Raw genomic sequence first — 20,876 nt, 5'->3', positions numbered from 1 at the left:
CAATAAGTCACTCTCTTGTTTTCAGCAGAGACCCCAGAGCTCTGGCAGGATCTGCCAAGCTTTCCTCAAAATCCCCACCACTGTTCAAAGGACAGCCCAGCACACAAGACGGCGTTACTCTGGGGAATGAAGAATTAAAACACAATATCATTTTCATGTCACTAATAAGTCCATGGGTCACACTCCTGGTTTTCAGCACTGGTTTCTCCACGTTACTCTCAACTCTGTCTCAGCTCCCAAGAAATTAGTTCTGTGCACATCCACATGCAGAGAAGCTCAATAGCTTCTGCTCCTTTTGTTCTGTGCCCAGGACCTGCACTTGGTGCCTCTTTGGCCACCTTCAGCTGGACTGAAGGGCCATGTCATGGGCTGGCTGCTGGGGGGCATTTGGACACCCTGGGAATGCCACTTGAATTTGTAAACCTCACTATCACATCATGGTTTGTTTTCTTGGGGTTTTTTTTGTTGGTGTGGTTTTTTTTGTTTGTTTGTTTTGTTTTTTTTTTTTTTTTTTGTACAGTGGCTTTTACAGGACTCTGCATGACCCTTCTCAGAGTACAGTTGCAGGTTCTTCCCATTTTCAGAGAAATGTTTCATTACAGGTGACTTAAAGTCCATGTTTTGGTCATTTTGTTTCACCAGTCCTGTTGGTAACACAGCACACTAAGCAGAACTAAACAAACCTTTGTTGCATCTCTACCATCAGACTTCTGAAGCCTTGGTCATTTTGGTTTGGCTATCAACAAAGCACAGTATCCACTATCAACAATAGCCAGTCTAATTACAAGATTTAAGGCTTTAATATAACATTGTTTTAAATACACACATTTAAGACCTAATTTTTCAAGGGACATGAAGTAGAAATAAATGGCAAATGGCAATTTGTGTGTCATGAACAATGAGAGAGGGACAGACACAGCAGTGGAGGTCAGAGCACAAAGCATTGCTCATCCAGCAGCAACAACTGCCTGAGCCTCTGCACAGGTGAATCTACTGGTGCTCCTACTTTGCTGAACTAGGGCTGTGTGTTACACTGATATGATCCCTCTATTATGCAAGAAAATTATCTAGGATTTCCTGGAGAACAGTGGAAACTGTAAAAACCAGCTGCTGTGCTGGAAGAACAGCAGCTCATAAAGAATCATACATCACTGTACTCAACTGTCTGCTCTTTCCTGGGGTTCTCTAAAGCAGCTCCCCCCATCCAAACAGCCACAGCTCCACAATTCTGTTTTGGAGGAATGCAAAGTCTGAAGGATGATTTAAAAAGAAGCACTGCTTAAAATAACAAAACCAAACAGAAATCTGACCTCAGACTATGGAAGATGAGTAACTCTGTGTGTGTGTATGGAAGTCAGAGACATATTCCCTGTTCTACAGAGCATCCAGCCTAGACCCAGATAAATGTTGATAAAGATGAAGAACATCACATTCAGTGTGGCTTATGTCTGCCTGATAAAGGGAAGAAAAAGTGAGATTCCTTGAATAGCTAGACTTTAAGGAGGGACTGCTAAAGGTTGATGATCATCTGGCAAGAGAAAGCAAGGGAGTTTTTATAGCAACAGACACCAAAAAAAAGAATAAAATATTAAGAAGAGGACAATAAAGGCAGATGAAAAGAAAAGCATGAACAGAATAGAAAAACAGGAAGGGTAAATTATTAGAAACAGGCAAAAGGAAAAAACTGAAGTCTAAAGTTAAAAAACTAAAAGTATCAGACATTAGCAGTATGTGATGCATCTTCACAATATTTGCGGGCTGTATTTAGTACAACATTTAAAATGAACACTGAAAACTGTTAGCAATATATTTAGAAATTATTACTTAGAGTAAAAGAAGTTTATTTCTAGCCTTTTTCTATTTGCATGCACGGCACACAAGTAAACATGAACCAACTATTCCAGGACAGGAGGGGACCCACTGCAAACATAACACAACTTCATGGCACTGCTTTGAAAATGAAGATTAATTCTCTCAAACTAAACAAAAAAACCTTCCTGGGGCAGAAGAAACTGCATTTTTAATCTGCCCAAAATTTATTCTTTTGTCCTTCCAGAGAGGTTAAGTTTCTTTCCATGCAAGTTTTCATCTGTGGGAGTATTTCATTTAAGTGGGTATAACAAAATGATGCTTAAATCTAAACCACAGACACATGACAGTTTTTCAAGTTATCTGTACTTCCCATGGCACCTGAATTTTGCCAATCCTTTGGACAGGATTCACAGAACTTCACAGGACTAAGAATCCTGTTTGTAAGCCTTGCCTGATCCTGAGAGAGTTGAAAAAAATCCTCCCATGGATGAGCTACCGTGGCCTGCACTGCCCTGGTTTCAGTGGCTACAGCTTCCTAACTCCTTGAAACACAACCAGAAATATCTAAGGCATCTTTAACACAAAGAAAAAGGAATGGTCCCTGCCATGAAAAATCTACAATCTCAGAGAAAATAGGAGCTGGCAGCAAAAATGGATAAAATCACATGGCAATTTCAGTCTCTAAAAAACCGTATTTATCCCTTCACAAAATAAAAAGGTGCGTCATCTGTTTTATCTTGTTCACTGGTTTCATTGTGAACCCTTTTGTTAAAACATTTGTATTCAAATTTTTAAAAAGCAAGTGTTGTCACAGATTCTGAAAGAGGAGACTGCTGTGAAGGTAACTGCAGGACAAACATTGCATTTCGAGCAAGTTGGGGAGGCTGCCTGAGAGTATTTCCTGCTATAGGCTTACAACAGAGAGTTTTGCCTTAAAAACAACCCTTCCATTGTAGAAGGGAAGATTCCTGTATGCTCTGGCACAAGTACTGGATGGAGCCACAGCAGCAGAGTGCCCTGACATTTAACAATATCCAGCAGGGAAAGGCATTGCTCAAAGGCTGGGTCAGGACTGCCCTGACATCCCAGGCCATGCCATCAGCTGCTGCTTGGGAAACAATACAAACAAGCTGCAATCCCAGAGAAAAAAAAAGCCCTCAAAACAAGAATTAAGAATATTTGTTAATCAAATGCCTAATCATATAGGAAGGCCTTCATTTCTTTGAATTTCACAAATGATTTCCAATCAGTAAAATATGTACCAGGCTTCTCCACAGATGATGCAAATGCTCACCCTGGCTCAGGGCAGCTGCTGCTCTGAGAAACAAACCAACATAAGCTGATCATTTGAATCCCCTTAAAACTCTTAGTATTGGACCAAATAAAGCACAGTAGAGCTTACTACACAGTTTTACAAGCCATGCCAAACATCTTTGTGCACTTAAAAACTATAATTTAATTAACTTTACCTGTAAGCTTGGGGAGGGAGAGGGTGCACGAGGGGGGAAGAAAAAAAAATAAAATACAAACTCCTTTTCTCCTAAACTCTGAAAATAGTTCAGGGTCCAAATCCCTATACAAGAAGTAATAAAAATAGTTTGGTTTCTGGTAGCAATAACAAAAATGAGGGCAAGATTAATTCTTACACTTTTATGGCAAACAATCTAAAGCAGATGTTTGAGAATAAAAGCGAGATGTCAAAGTAGTTAAAAAGCGCTTTTCAAACTCAAACACAACAAGACAACTTACAGCTTTATGTGCTTATATAAAACTCTAAATCATCTCAATCAGCTCCCACCCTTCACCCTTCTCTAGTCTATGAAGCTTCACAATTACCAAAAATGTTATATTCAAGTCCAAACCACCATAGATTGGTGTCTCCTGAACACAAGCACGTGCAAGTGAGCTTTGGTGATTAGAGATCAGCTCCTGAATCTGGAGCCTTATGAAGAGAAATAGATTTCCCTGGGTTGAATATCCAGGATCTCTGGAATAAAGTCCCTGTCTTCAAGAGACAACACATTTTAAAGGTATCTAAAAAAAGTTCAGTGTATTTACATTTCTGCTAGAAAACTGCAGGTTTGAGACACAGATCAAACTTCACATTCTAAGGTCAAAATCAACATAAGCATTCCTCAGAATCAGACTTCAAATGGATATTTGAAGTTATCCATACTTTCTTGTTTGCGAGTTCAAAGAACTGCTGATCATAAAGCAAATTTTAAGATATTAAATCTTTCAAGCAGAGATTTGACAAAACAATGTCAAATCTCTGCTTGAAAGATTTAATATCTTAAAATGTGTGTTCAGGAGAATTGAGTCCCTCCACATGTAACAGGGCAGCAGCCTGTGCACAGTAACCCTCAGCACCCCCTTTCCCAATGAAACTGCCCTTTATTATTGTGAACACTGTGTTAACTTAAAACACCGTTCACTTGGATGTGCTTTCCAAAAGGCCTCAAGCAGGATGATACTGATTTAAATAAAGAAAATTAGGCAAGTTTTTACACTCCAGCTTCCCACACAAGGAGGACTTGCCAAGCCTCTCCAGCCGAATCAGTGCTGCAATCACCCCGGTATATAAAGAGACTGACTCAGCGCACACAAACCCTTCCAGACTCACCAGCAAGAGCTGATTTTCTGGCTGACCACAGCAAACTGCCTCCCAGTGTCCATCTACCTGGAAGCCATCCATGCAGCCACACTGGGCTACTGTGCATCTGCATGGCTGCTCCACCTCATTAGTGAAACACAAACCCGGCTCCAGCCATGGCAGTAACTGATACCGTATCGCTCCAGTCAATGGGAGCAAATCAGAAACTCTACACTACACGAGAATAATAATAGGTTTTTGTGTTTCCTTTCCCAAGTGCTGACAGTTTGGAAGGTTATTTTCCCCACCACCACCATGGCTGGACTATAACCACATTAATTTCAGCGTGCCAAGGCAAGCTGTTCAAGAAGCTTTCACGGCACATTTGGCTTAATAATCCAGGGTGGGGTTTTTGGGGGTTTGTTTTCAATTGTCCAAGATTTGACAAGGAAAAGAAAATTAAGTTTAAGATGTATAACTCTCTGGAAAATTATATTTTCAGCAAAAGATGGCAAGCTTTAAAAAAAGTTTTAACAAACAAATTTAAATCACCCTTTAAATCACCAGCAGCCTAAATAACTTGGCCCTAGCTCTGGACATAAACTTTTATCAATGGTAGTTGACTGAGAAAGCCATGTTTTCTCCTTCAGTTTCACATTAATCTCAGGGCACAGTTAAAACATGACACTTCATCAACTTTTCTCTCCCACATCTCCTGTTCACAGTGTTGCTATGTTGGCTGAAACATTTATTGCCAGGACAGAGCACTGACCAAGAGACCTACAAGGAACAAAAGCCTGCCAGAGCCTACAGCAGCTCACCTTACAAAATCACCTAAGCCCCAGCCCAGCTACTCCAGCAGCTGCACAGCTCTGTTCCAGGGTATTAGCACAAGTAGGGAGCTGCAGTGACTGTTTACTATCAAGTCAAAGAAATTCAGACTTTGTTTAATCTTTTCTATCTCAGATTTAGACCACTACTAGAGGCAGCCCTCAAGTGCTACACAGAGCATTCTATAATTCATACAATAGTTGAGTCACAGCAAACCAGCAGCCTGGCGAGGATAATGCTTCAATGGATGCACCTACATTTACTTCTGTAAAGGGCTACAGTTTGCTTTTAATTATTCATAATGTTCTACAATGTACTTGGATGTGTATACTGTGCATACACACAGCAGTTTGGATAAAATAAACACACCTCAGTAATTAGCTGATTGCAGTGCTCAAATAGTGCTGTTTTTAATGAGATGCTCTTTGTGTGCATGGAGGTTTCTGTTCTGTGTGTGTACACACAGATACACCCAAACACAAATAATCCAGGGCATGAGCTAAACAGTTTTAAACAAAGACTATCACAGAATGTTTGTACAACCCTGTAATACCCCAATCATGTGCACATTTGCACATGGGAATTATTTAGAGGTATGTCAAACTAACAAATTTCTCTGCCATCAGAAAATTTTATCGTCCACTTACCTGGGGCTTAGACCCAGACTCAGCTTAGAGAACTACCCAGCTCCAAGCACACAAAGAGCCTCACAAAGCCAAAGGAGCAGCCACATTCCAGTTACTTTGCCTGGATTGTGGCCTGCAAGTCCAGTCCAACAAAGCCAAGCAAGCCTAAACCTGATGGGGTAAGCTGAGCCCATCCGCCGCGCCGCAATTACCTGTGGCAATAAACAGCACACTCTAGGAAGCACAGGCTTGCACAAACAGGCCCCCAGAGGAACAGCCAGCACCCTCACAGCTCCAGCCTCCACTCCCTGTCCTTGCATGGACTGTCCCAGCAGCTGGGCAGTGCAGCAGGCTGTTCCCAGGTGGGTGACACCAAGGTGAGCCATTGCTGGCCCACAGACCCACCAGGAAACACAAACGGGCCCTGGGGACTGAACAGTAATGGGGACAAAGTCACAGAGCTGAGAGTGAAGCCCAGAAGAATATCTGCTTGCTTGGTTCCAAAGCACATGCTGAAGGGTTTTCTGGGTCAAAGCCAGGGTGATCCATATCTTATGAGATCAAGCACCTCTGCCAGGTCTGTATCAAAAATTTATATGACTGTTTCAGTGATCCCATTAGCCCACAGGGGCAGACTTTAGCTCAATACTCAAGATACAGGCAGCCAGATGAATTTTACCAGGTTAATCCAAATGCCTGAGGCATTTCCAAAGCAAAAAACCTACTGGTATAGGTGTGAGTTTTCTTACCAGTTTAAATGGATGCTTGACCATCATTTTCTAAATGAAGATCAGCATCAGAAGACTAATACAATATTATTAAGTTACAATTCTTATAATCTATCTGGCTCCTAAGTAGTATCTCAAGATTAGTTATTTATTATATAAATCACCTTAAATTCATTATCTGAGTCCCAATCCCATGGGCCAAACAAGTTGAGAAAATAGCTCCACTAGGACTGTACATAATGGGGTGCATTACTCACACCAAACAGATCAAACCTCTTTAGAAAGTTAACCTACAGAGAAAGTTTCCAAATTTCTCTAATCATGCATTTAAAACTTTAAAAGGATGACAGTAAGGTATTATAAATCATGCACCCACATATATTTAGAAATCTGTAAAATTTTAGAAAGTGGACTAGAATTTTAAGGAACAGCTTACTGCAATAACCATTGAATTGTCCATAATCATGTTGATGTCCTTTTAGAAAAATTCTTATCTTAGCATTTAACATTTGTCTTCCTAATTAAAAAAAAAAGTAAAAAGCACTGCAGACAAACCACAATCCCTGTAAACTGATGTTCAGGGGCATCACTTTCTTCATGGGGTGCACCTCATCTTATCAAAACAACACAAAACTTGCTTTCCTTCCAAATGCACACCAGATTTCTCTAATCTGTGCATTTACCAAACTGCATAAACAGAGAACTGGTGGTTTGATGCAATCAGCACAGTGCCATTTAAAGCACAGCACATCACAGCACCCTTAAGTCTTTTTGGAAATACCTCTGCTGCTCAGCAGCACCAGCTTTCCACCAGTTGCTGCTCCACATGCTATTGCCAATCAGCTGCATTTGCTGTAGTGCATTCCAAAGTTTACTAATTAATCTCTGCACTAAACCCCACTGATGGCTGGTTGCCATTTGAAATGATCATCATCTTTTATTTAAAGACATAGCGACTGTATGGCCAAACTCAGACCTTATTTGTAAGAAAGAGGTGAGCCCAATTTCAGGTAGTTAAATCCAGGGTGGGTTTTTCTGTTTTTTTTTTTTTTAAACCTGGACAGAGGCAATTATTAATGGTTTGAGGATGTTTACATTAGACACACTCAGTCATGTCAATGTTAATTGTCAGGAAATGACACACTCTTGCTTTCTGAGCTCAGAGCCACGTTCAGCAGCGGGTAGGAGACGCAAACCACTGCAAGAGAGAGCATTCATTTCTTGCAAAACAGCCTGCCTGCTTTGAAGCTGTGTGTTTTAAGGATTCCAGCTTATTGCTCCATTTGAGATGAGGTTTTCAGCAGTGATTTCAGGCAGCCCAACCTCGCACACCATTGTTCCAGGCTGCTCCCATTCAGCAGAGCGTTCTGGCTCCCTGACCTTCACAATGACCTCTACAAAAGCAGTTGTGCATTTCACTGTGGTGTAAATCCTCACAGACAAGTCGAACCTGTTCTTTTTGGCATCCAGCCCTTCAGATGAATACTCTGCAGAGATTTATTATGAAAGGGGAATGAAGGGGCATTATTGCACAACATTCATCCCTCACATACAGCTAAGTTCCATCTCTTACAACTTCTGAAGGCTTTTAAATAAACAGATCATTTTAATTACACAAATCTCTCTTGCTTCTCACCAGTTTTCTGCAATTAAAATTTGCTGTTGTTTACAAAAAGGTAGATGTGCCCAGGAAAAAGCATGTGTGTGAAGGTGTTTTACATTATTATTAATAAGTAATATTCATACTTCCTGTTACTATACACAAGGGATTAGTGTTTCCTAGCACACCATTCACTTATAACACTGAAGTATTATTCCACATTGTAGCAACACACATTGCCCTAAAAGGGTCCATTAATTATTTTTTTAATACCATGAAGTTGCTGCAGGATATTAGACTGTCTCCATAAGAAATATACTGCTATGGTAAAATGATGAATGATGAAGTTTGCAGATTTTTAATTAGATTTCAGAGCACAAAGAACTTATAAAGTTGTTCTCCATGGCCTTAGCTTAATACTTTGTGTGACCTTATGCAAATAATTAGAAAGAGATTCAAGATTCCATTAATCAAAACATATAAAAACATGAAAGAATAGTGAAAGGGGTAGATTTTATAAACTCAGTGAGTCTGCCAAAGTGGTCAGAGAGAGCAGTAACCCCAACACTCACATCATCCACATTCCTTCAGGTTTTCCAATTGATCCTTCAGCAAAATATGTTCTGTTAGGGAAGGGAGAAACCATAACAAAAAACCACGCAGCCTAAGTTGCATTGATATTTCAATCCAAAAGTCATGTTCCAACTAGCTGCAGTCGCTTGGTATTAACCACAACTGAAGCATTTTGACTGAAGTTCACATTCCCTGATCCAAATCTCGGAGTTCCCCTCAAAAGCTCCCTCCCCCCGCTGTCAGCTGTCATGGACAATTGACAATGCACACGCATTGACAGGGCTGCTGTGTGTGCCTCTCCCTGTCACCCACAGGCCATGACAGGTAGGGCTTCTCTCTCCCCTTCCTCAAAGAGCCAGCTGCCCATTCCTCGCCTTTCCAGCTTCCTTCTCTGCCAGCAAAACCACAGACAACAAAAGGCACAGCAGCAAAAACTTCCCTGTGCAAAAGATACAGGAAAACACAGTCTCCTCTCACCTTTCACAGCTCCAGAGCTGCAGGCAGGAGTTTCTCCAAACAGAACATGCAGCTGTGGTTTTTACTTTATTATGTCTAAATTCACTTCCCCCCATAGGTGCAACTCTACCACCTCCACCACAGCCCACTCCTTCATTTCTGAGGCTACAGGTGAGAAGGACTGAAAACAATAGAAGGTGACCCAGCATGGTCATAGAGTGCTGTCTTCACTAACATAGACAAATTATCTGCAGTTCTAAAGGAGCTTTCTTCCTACAGTAGAAATTTCACATTTTGAAAAGCTGCAGTTGCTATGTACTTTGTCTCTTAATAAATAAGCCAAATAAAAACTGAAGTGCAACTACATTTATGATTTGGTCCTCATAACAAACAAAATTACCCTGATCCTTCCAGTACTTTATTCAGGATTTTAAAAAAATCCAAAGATTTTTCAAGTAGATGATAGAGAGACAATGCCAAAGTTATACCTGGCACCTACAGCTCAAACTGGTTACAATTTAAAAGCAACAGGCAGCTAAATGGGTACAGCAATCTTCATGAATATTTATATTACTTTAAAGTGACACATCTGTTTAATTTTGTATTTCAAATACACTTAACTAACCAGACAAAAAACAGGTTAAAAATTAGCACAAAGCAAATGCTGCACACAACACTACCAAAGAAACTGAACTGACACAACATTATGCTTTAATATAAACTGCACTTTAAGGATTGGGATGTGGGGCTTTTACCCCATATTCCAAAAGTGCCTGATATGTGATAAATTCTTGGCCTAACCCTATCTAGGCTTCAGATTCTACCTAAACAGGAATTCAGTGTGGCATCATCCCACCAAGTGGGAGATTAAGGTGCATAAGTGAAACCAAATGGGTAAAGTCAATGAAAGGATGAAACTCCCTCTGCAATCCCCTCTGTGCTCTCTTATGAGCTCTCAAACCAAGCCCTCTTCTTCTGCCCCATAACAAAAGAAAATCCTAATCATGTTTTCTTCTAAACAACCAGAAAGAGGAATGTTAGGTATGCAGGCAAGGCCAAGACAGTACCACCCCTTCAGAAAGGCAGAAAATTCTTCAAATATTTACTGATTGATCATTCCAGCTTTGCTTGTCTGAACCCAAAGGGTTTTCACAGGGAACCATTACAGACTGGGATGTATGTGATTTTTTTTGCTTTATGCAGCCCAGGTGCCAAACACAGGCACCAAAGAGAGGCAGCCCCAGCCCCGGGGTGCCCAAGGATGGTGAGGATCAGGTGCCCCATGCACCCCTTTAGCCCTGTCAGCACATCCCCAGAGCCCAGCCCAGCAGCTCCTGGTGCTGGAGCACTGCCTCTGACTGCCTTGCAGAGGATCACATTTCTGTCATCTCTGTGCCTTGGAGAAGGCAGTGATGCTCTATTTATTTATGCCTCTCTTTCAAGAGATGAAACAGGAGAATGAGCCTCAGACCTAAATATATATATATATATATATATATATATATATATATATATATATAATATATGCTGCTTTCCTCCTGTGCACAGCCCTCACTTTTAACTTGTTCCTCCCTCCAAACTATTTACCTTTTCAAAGTCCTCCAATTCCACATGCACCACCTTTAAATGTAGCATCTGTGTCCTGCAGGATCTACCTCACTCACCCAGAATAATACAAGAATCATTCTTCTTACACAAAACTACCATTTCATTTTCTCCTAATCATGGCAAATGTTGCAAGTTCCACTCTCCTGGCCCCCATCCAGCTAATTTAGATAGATGGTTCCACATGTGCTCTCTGTCCTTCCATTTCCTGCCCATACCACAGCACACATTTGTCTCAGTGAGTCAAAGCAGCTTTCTCTGTAGCCACAATATTCTTTAGTACTTTATATTTTATAAAAGAAGCCTGCATAAAACACAGCCTATTACCATGCTATTACTGACTTTGGACGAGGCAGAGGATTTTACTGCTTTGCCACACATTCTGCTGAACTGTAATGGGTCACAAGCTACACCTGAGCTTTGCATTTCCCCCAAATACAGAATTACCTGTGTAGCAACTGTGTTCAGGCAAAGCAAAACAATAAACTAAACTAGTCAATTCTCTACCTCAATATTATCCATGTTTTTTGCCCTTACAGTAAAAAGCTTGACAAACCCAAAATATTATGACAAATGAGGATAAGCCAGACTTTCAAAGACCAAGGCACTTCTTCATGAGGATAATTTGTTTCCTTACTAGCTAAAGATGTTAATATTCCCTTCCAGAGACACCCTGACAATCACTCCATATACATGGAAGGACATGCACCTTTTGATGTCCAACACTGCCTCAAACAATATTCCTTTCTCTCACCCTCTGCACCTGAACAAACATTTTTAAGGAAAACTACTTTTGAAGTCTCCTTAGAAAACACTGTCTCTTTGATCCAAATATCTTTCTTCAAGTACCCTTGTACAATACAGATGCACTTGGATGGTCATGATCACTATTGAAAACGAGAGCCCCCAAGAGCTCTGTTGAAATACATCTTAATTTTTTAATGAATTTTTGATTTACAAATGTGAAAGCTCAAATTTTGACCTCCCTGAGATCCAGTAGGAAACATGCATTTATTTGCTGTGTGCACTTATGCAGGAGCTAAGGTGCAGCAAAGGTGGTACACGCACAGAATGCAGCACAGCCCCAACCAACACACTGATGATATTTTCTTTGTAAGAAATCAATATATTAGTAATTAATTTATTCAGAAAGGCTGGTGTACCTTGGACAAAACTGAAGATGCTGCAGGAAACAAGTTCTGGCCATTTATCCCTGCCTGAACCCTGGTTAGCACATGTGTGTGGGTATGGGTGTCACACTGGAAGCCACACAAGAGCACACACCCCACCCTGGCTGACCTCAGAGCAGGATCCTCACACAGGAACTGATGGTGATGGATGGGTACCACAATCCCCAGGCTCCCAAATCCTTCTGTCCCCTCTAATTCTTGTTCAGAAACCACTCAGCCCTTGTCTAGAAACTCCCATCCCCCTCACATCCACCTTTCTGCCAACTCTGCCCCAAATCTCCCCCCTCAGTGATGGTGACATGGCCCCCATGTTCTCCCCAGGTGTCTCCTCTGCTGCCCTGTGCTCCCCATCCCAGCAGCCCTGATTCTGTGCTCCAGGAGGGCACCACTGCTGCTGCCAGCACTTGTTACTGATTTCCCTGCCATATTCCTTCCTCCCACTATGGCCATGCCTCATCCTCCTCTTGGCTTTCCTTGTGTGACCAAGTCTGGCAAGAATTTCAGAAAAGCTGTGTTTACCCAAAATTTGTCTGAAAGTAGCCATGAGAAGAGGGAAGGAAGAAAATTCAGGCATATGGGAGATCTTTTAACTGTGCTGTGAGATCAACACACTCCACATGGACAAATGGATTCTGGTTCATGGAGAAATGCAATAACCAGGAGTGAAACCAGGCTGGGAGGTAAGGCTGCGCACATGTGCTTTAATAGGTAAGTCTGTCAGAGCAGGACAAACAGACATGGCCCAGCTGAGTGCTGGCTCAGAGGACTCTGCAAAGCCACCATCCCTGCTCTCACTCAGGTCACCAGGGCTCTGCAAAGCCACCAGCCCTGCTCTCCACTCCAGGGCTCTGCAAAGCCACCAGCCCTGCTCTCACTCAGGTCACCAGGGCTCTGCAAAGCCACCATCTCTGCTCTGCACTGCAGGGCTCTGCAAAGCCACCAGCCCTGCTCTCACTCAGGTCACTGCAAAGCCACCAGCCCTGCACTGCAGGTCACTGCAAAGCCACCAGCCCTGCACTGCAGGTCACTGCAAAGCCACCAGCCCTGCTCTCACTCAGGTCACTGCAAAGCCACCAGCCCTGCTCTCACTGCAGGGCTCTGCAAAGCCACCAGCCCTGCTCTCACTCAGGTCACTGCAAAGCCACCAGCCCTGCTCTCACTCAGGTCACTGCAAAGCCACCAGCCCTGCTCTCACTCAGGTCACTGCAAAGCCACCAGCCCTGCTCTCAGGTCACTGCAAAGCCACCAGCCCTGCACTCCAGGGCTCTGCAAAGCCACCAGCCCTGCTCTCACTCCAGGTCACTGCAAAGCCACCAGCCCTGCTCTCACTCCAGGGCTCTGCAAAGCCACCAGCCCTGCTCTCAGGTCACTGCAAAGCCACCATCCCTGCTCTCACTGCAGGGCTCTGCAAAGCCACCAGCCCTGCTCTCACTCCAGGTCACTGCAAAGCCACCAGCCCTGCTCTCACTGCAGGTCACTGCAAAGCCACCAGCCCTGCTCTCACTCAGGTCACCAGGGCTCCTCCAGGTACACAACAGAGAAGATGAAGGAATGACAGAACTGCTTTGATCAGCAGCAACAGAAGAAAGGATTAGAAGCAAACATGTGATGCTCTCACAGATGCAGACAAGTGCTAAGAAAAAATGGATCATGGCAGGAAGGTCACACGTACTTCTGTGCACATATACAAATGTACTACAGCTTCCCTAAATGGCTTCAAACACTTCAGTGATCTTACTGTAGTTCTTTAAATGTTCTTGCTGCTCTCTTTAAAAGAATTTTCCTCTTTTAAAAGTCCTCAGCTGAATGCTTTTGCACATCCAGCCTGTAAGAGTAGAGACAGTCTACCAACCATCTCCAGAAGAAATCAATGATTTTATTATTAAATGACAATTAAGGTGCCTGAACTATTTTTTAAGATCTAAATTCTAAAACATTTAGTTCTGTAAAGTCCTCTTTACATAGTCATCCTCAAGGACTTAAGAAGCTCCCACAAAGGGGTAGAGAACTTTTGCCATGTACATAGGTAGAAAATGAGCTTGTATCAGGTCAAGGACACACAGCTGCTGAATTTCCCCTAAAATGCAAGGGCAGTAAGTGTTACCAGAGGCCAGGATTGCAGAGCCCCCCTCTCAGGAGGTCTCTCAGAACAGGTTGGGACAGATCCTGCCATGAAGTGCCCCTGGCCCTGCCTCATGGCAAGGGGAAGGACCCCATGACCCTCAAGACCAGCACTATGATTATACAATTTCATAAGTACCTGCTGCAATTCTGACACCACAGCTTCTCTTTTTATTATTTTTTCTTCCCTGATTTAAAATTCCACCCTCACAGAGTGGACTTTGTCCACTCCCATTTTTTATCATCTCTGTAAGACATAATGCTTATACTTGCAATTTTGGACAAGTTATCTCTTTCTGTTTCACTCCAGCACTACTTTCTCATGGGTTTACTTTGAAACAGTGCATCAAACAGCACTGTTTAACAACTTTTTGCATTAAAAGTGTGGTTCAGTAACCTGGCAACATCCATTCAGCACAAACTCCAATATTTAATGTTTATGATGTTTGCAACTCTTGGCCAAAGTATAGCATCAAAAGAGCATGTATGCACTGAATTGTATCTTGTTAAAAAGAACAGCAGCACTGAAAAAAAATTATATTGGAACAATCTATAAATGTGTTTACATTATATGAATGATTTGCTGTTCCTTCACAAGGCATGTAGGAAGTCAGCACTTCTCAAATGTGTAAAGTATTTCCATGTGCTTAAAGCACGATCTTTCCAAAACAAACAATGATTGAGAAATTTTTTATTATTCTTTATTTCCCTGCCAGCTGTTTTTTTGGACTCTCCTCTCAGCCACCTTCTTTCTTTCAGTCAGATCCCTCCTTATTGCTCACAGTAACACCTACTCAAGCAAAGGTACATTCAGAGCTGTAAGAGCCAGAAACAGGAGGATCTCAGGCTGATTTAAATGGCATTTTCTTTAGATTGCTCTACAACGTGTCTTTGTGCTAGCTTAGCTGGTGGCAGGTCTGGCTGCTGCTCGGGATGCAATCTGGGCATCCTACATGAGGGCCTGCAGCCCATTCCTGCTGTTCTGTCCCAGTGCCTGCTCCCACACAGGCAAGGAAGCAAATGATCACCTGGCTGAACTCCTCCAGCAGCCTCCCTTCTCCCTGTGAGCCTTTCCACGGGACCAGAACATGCTGCATGTCACAGAAATGACCTCTGAAAAAGGATGGGGAAGAGTCAGGTGCGCAAATAAGCTCTTGGGCAACTCCAAAAATCAAACAGGACGCTAAAAATCACAAACAAAACAGAATGAAAACCCAAACAAAAAAAACACACAAAAAAAAGAACAACTCACACACAAAAAAAAAAAAAAAAAAAAAAGAGATAATTTTTAAAAACCCTAAGAATAGCTCCATTCCAAAAAGTGACAGCCAAAGCACAGATCCGCTCCACTGCTGGCCACAGACACTTTAGCTAACAAGCACATTGGTCATGCCATTCACTCCTGTTCAATTAACACTGCTGGCATTATTTCATTTACTAAATTCCAGTCATTACAGCTGTGCAAACTTATGGGTCTAATTTGTATTTATATTAATATGTGTACATAAACATGTGCTGCTTTAGCCATGTAAAGGAGCCTTAAAGCAAATGAACAAATATTATTTTAACAGAGCAGTATCAGAGAGCCCAACCATAAAAAAGAATCAAGTCAAGCAGTTCTGATTATGTCTGTCCACCAAACAGCTTAATTTCAACTACAGCATATTTCCTAAGGCCTTCCAAACTAAAATCCTGCAGAGAGCTATGGGGAGACACAGCACTGCATTTTCAAAAGACAGTCTCCTTTTCCAAGGCCATTGCTGTGTAAATGAAGGGAGGAGAAATAACAAATACTGTCATTTACTTTGCCTTCTTTCCTCCAGAAACATTTTCTTACCAACATGAAGAACAAAATTCATTAAGTCAACATCATGTGCTGAATGTTTATGCACTTTGATATAACAGTAATTACTTAGTAAGGCCAGAACCCAATTAATGTTTCAGACTTCAGTCCATGGGCTGGAGTGCACAGGAAGCATTCTGATGATAGATCACTTAAATAAAGTTTATTTGGCATACACTTCAAAACCAGAGTTCAGAAACTCAAAGCACAGTTCAGCATGTATGTGCTTGACTCTTAACAAAACATCTCTATTTAAACAGAGGGTTAGAGATTTAGTATGACAAATGTATTTACTACTACTAATCATTTTCCATCAAGCTACTTGGAAGTTGCAGTCATACTGTGTTTATAAACTTAGGAGATTAAGGGAGCAGTAGGTGGGTCACAGGACTGTGGATTACTTTTTAAATCCAGCATGTTAATCCTAACTTGAGTTAGAGCTTCCAGCATATTTGATGTCCTTCAGTTTATATATTTGAATTTTATATCTACATATTGTGAGAAATGGTAGAGATCCAGCAACCATGATTTCTTTTTCCTCTCTTCAGAAATAGTGATACAAATATTCAGAAATCCTCCTTAGCAAATCAATGCTCATTGTTAAAAACAAGACACTGTTACTGCAGACAAAAATTCAATGCTGAAGCAATATGCAATGTACACTCTGATAGGAATGAATCAGGAAATGGTGCTCAGCAGCTGCACAATCCCGCCTGTCCCAGGGCTGCCTGCACCCCTGTGAGTCTCTGCTCCAGGGAAGCTGCTTGGCAGGAATGCTGCTTCCCTGTAAACCTCCATCAGAGACCCTCTGCAAAGTGCTGCGACTCCCCTGACTGGGGCATTTGGAAATGGGAAAGGGATTCTGCTCCTGACACTGAGCCCAGAGTGTCTGAGCAGGGACACAGCTACAGACACAGAATGCTCAGTGCCACTGGAAATTTTACCTTTACATGCACATTCTCTAAAGAAATATACCTATTCTAAAAGGATCTATATGCCTAAACCCACTAGTTACTCTTGAAAATAAGTGCTGTAATTTTGCTGTGATTCTAAACTACCAAGAGTTGCAAAGAGGGAAACATTCCACACAGCTGTAAAAGAGAAATGTGCGTGGTATGAGCCAAAGAAAGATTAAAACCAAAATACCAATTAAACTCAAACTGGCACTCATCTCAAAGAAATCAATTCCATCTGAACAGTTCCAGTCTGAAGATACACCAGCTGAGCTAACAGTGAAGGAAGCCTTGATTGCTTTATTTTTTAACTTCAGGCAAAAACTAAAAGCACCCAAAAAAACCCACACACACTAAAACACACTGCACCAAATCTAACAAACCAACCAAGCAAACCAGAGCAGTAAGAATTGGCAAAGCAAGGCCCCCTCAGGAGCTGCAGAATAGCTGTAGCCTAAACCACAGTGTGACATGCACCTCACTTACCTCAGAGTACCTGGCCTGTGTCTGAGCAACTTTGAAGGAGCACAATTGATTAAAAAGGGTATTTTGACAGACTTTTTTGAGTTTGGAACAGGATTTTGGATAATTGCTCCACGAGCTATAAAAGAAACAGACTGAAAAACAGGAGCAGTTGTTTGCACAGGAAGCAATATTGCAGGAAAAGGCAATAATAAAGAACAGTTAATTTGACCTGAGCTGATGAGGTCAATGTTTTAAAAGAAACAGCTCCACATAACGTAAAATAAGAACATTATTTCCCTTCAGAATAATACTGCAAGTGTAAGACTGCACAAAATCTCTTCCCTAACACTTGTTATGTGCAGCTTAGTGGTAACACACATTCCTGAGGTGTCCTAGACATCCTGTGCCTGACACAAATCCACTCCTCTGAAATATTGGTGCTACAACTGCTCCCTCCTGCAACCTCTGGCTGCTCTCCCCAGCATCCAGCTACCAATAATCTGAAACTGCAAGAACTGGAATAAATCTGGGCAATATTCAGAGCCACAAAGTTATATTTAACACTGCTGCTGTGATTTGGACAGGGAAGCAGAAGCTGGAGCAGATATTTCACTGTTAATTCGCTGCCATTCAGGGGTGCTGTTGACAGGAGATGGAGCCCGGCTCGGCGGAAGAGCCACGGCTGAGGAATTCAGCAGGGCTGGATCCTATTCCTCCTTCCTGCACTGCTCTGCTGGCTAATCCTGGGTGAGAACATCCCCTCTGGCCATCTGCTTCCCCTCCCCTCCTTCCTCACACATCTATTTCAACTGCAAATTCACTGGGCTGGGGACCATCCTGGTCACGGTAAAGCACTCTGCACTAATAGTTCTATTAATAAATATTCCCACTGCTATTAAGTAATAAAACAAAAATGACGATAAGAATTGGAAGGGCTATGATGCATTACATTAATTCTGACTTATTTGGGTATAAAATGCAAACTTTCCCAAGCAGGAGCAAACCAAGGGACACCTATGTTGTTTTCCAGCATTTTTGGGCAATCCAATTAGAGGTAATTGAGTTTTTAACTGCATGAGATTACTCCAAGAATACCAGCACTAGAGGCTAAGTGTCCTGGGAAGCTGGGGGAAGTCCAGGACAGTCCTTCCAGTTCTGTAATATTTCTTTTCTTGAAAATGAAAAAAAAAACATTAGAGAACTGGAAGGAAAAGAAAAGAGACAGACAGCCTGAAATGTGCTGGAGATGGCATCAGCTGAGCCAGTCTAAGGCACTCAGATTTTCTACAAACACAGAAACAGCTGGGCCATGGACTCAAAGGTTCTGTGCTCTCAGTTCAGCAAATTCAGGAGGACTTAAATACATCCACACTTCTATGCATTTTTAACCACAATGCTGAGGTAAAGCACAGACCTAGAAAAGCCTTCTACAGTACTGTAAACACTAGACATAGGAAGGAAACTAAATTCATGTAAAACAATTAATTCCTGTTGCATTTGCAAACTGCCATTTGTCTGCAATACATGAGACCATCTCTTTTGCACCTTAAAATGAGCTCCACATGAAAGCTACCTGACCACCAGAAATGGTCATTACATTCACCAAGAAACAGAATGGTTCTCTTGCCAGACCTTGTTTTGCACCTCCTGACAAGCCCTAGAAATGATGGAAACATAATTCATTTCAGACAACTGTGCTCTTTTTGACAGCTGCTTAAGTCTGAAGTATCACAATTGACAGGAAATCTCATTTTTAGCACTACTGCAGCAATTAAGATTGCTATAGTTTGTTTTGTAGCTTTACCCTAACTGGAGATGGGCTTTAATAAAATTGTTTTACAATATTCAGATGTGCTGAAAGTATATTTCTTAATATGATGAACATGAAAGGAAAAAAGCCTGGCAGCACTATCTCCTCCTACTCAAAGAGGTAAATCAAACAGATTGTTTTGGAACTTAAGCTTTGTGCACAGAGGGTAGAACTTACTGGAAAAGTTAAAGAGCAGACTACAGAGGAAAAGCTGTTTCCACTTGAAAGGAGGAAAAAAAAAAAGGAATTCCACAAAAGGAAAAGTGAAGGAGACCCTGTGCCCATGAGCTATTTGTCTGCCTCATGCTATAGGGGATGCTCTTGCTTAGCTAACAAGAGAAAGACATTCCCTCCTCCCCCTGCAAGCCAAGGAACTCCCAGCACTAAAATGACACCTTAAATGAGCCAACTTCCTTGAGCACTGCCCAGGAGACTAGAACGGACATGCTCCTACCTCAGACACCAAGAAACATGTCTGATTAGCAGTCAGGCAGAAGAACATCTCTGACCAAGGAAAAACACTCCTGTTCAAGCTGAAAAAAAACCCCAGTGGATTGCCACAAGTGGCATATTTCCATAGCCTTTGTGTAAACACCAGCTCTGGATCAGCCAGCAGCTCAGCTAGCTCTATCTGGCTTCCCTTCTTTTGAAACAAAAGTAGAGGAGAACACCCATCAGAAAAGGTCATTGGCCAAACTATTAGGAAAAAATAAAAGCCTTGGGGAAGGGTTATAGTGATTCATTAAATGTGCACTGCGAAGCCTCTGACAGCGGGCACAATCCAGACTTTTCACACAAATGTCCTGAATTTGCAGGACTCTTGTGCCAGAGCATTAATTAGAACTACATTTCATAAGAAATTCTCAGTGCTCCCCTCGAGCTGCCCCACCAACAGGAGTGGTGTGAACCCCATGGTTCAGAGGGGAACAAAGCCAAAGCAGCCACAAAGAGCACAAGAACAGCTCCACCCACCTCACGCGGGCACCTACGCACAAGGAGCGCACTGAGCGCCTCAGGTTCTCAGGGAAACACTCAGCCTGGCAAACAAGCGTGTCCCGAGCTGGGAACTCACCTGACACTGCCACAGAACCCACCCTCGTGGATCATGTGCAGTGAGCACAACTGCTTTTCACAAAACCAACCCTGCTCTAAGGCCAGCAAACTTGCATTTGATAACTACAGCAACTCTCCAAGATGCGCCCCAATCCTAATCTGACAACATCAAGAATTTGAGATTTTGTGGCATGCCAGAGCCAATTTTAACAGTGAGGCCAATTAACCAGCAGAACATTGTGTGAACTTTAGGTCTTATTCCTTCCTTCAGTTCCTATTTAGATGGCATTTGTTTAACTACATTTAATGCTGCACTGCTCAGAGCTGGCATGTTCTGTGCTAAGGAGGTACTCAGTGTAAATTGAGTCATCCCTGAAGCACCTCCTCAACCAGAGGCACAACGCAGCACACAGCAGATTTTCTACCTTTGAATGGACTTTTGTGGCTCCTCTTCATATTCTTTCTGATTTTTGCACTCAAAATGCAGCCAGCAGAACTCTGCAGTCCAACATCTTCCCAATATTGCATTCAGGAGAAGTCCTTTCCTATTTATTGCTGGAATATTCACATACCCAAGGCCCCCCACACACTGTGGCTGAGGGTCAAACTGGTTTACT

At 42.2% G+C, this 20,876-nt stretch overlaps 1 protein-coding gene across 1 annotated transcript in view; it reads right to left on the bottom strand.

The window, feature by feature from the left end:
* MNAT1 (MNAT1 component of CDK activating kinase) overlaps positions 1-20,876 on the bottom strand; it is a 119,959-nt gene that overhangs the window by 42,193 nt on the left and 56,890 nt on the right. The window lies entirely within an intron of this gene.

Source organism: Melospiza melodia, chromosome 6 (assembly GCF_035770615.1).
Source record: "Melospiza melodia melodia isolate bMelMel2 chromosome 6, bMelMel2.pri, whole genome shotgun sequence".
NCBI lineage: Eukaryota > Metazoa > Chordata > Aves > Passeriformes > Passerellidae > Melospiza > Melospiza melodia.
This window is presented reverse-complemented; position numbering and strand designations above follow the sequence as displayed.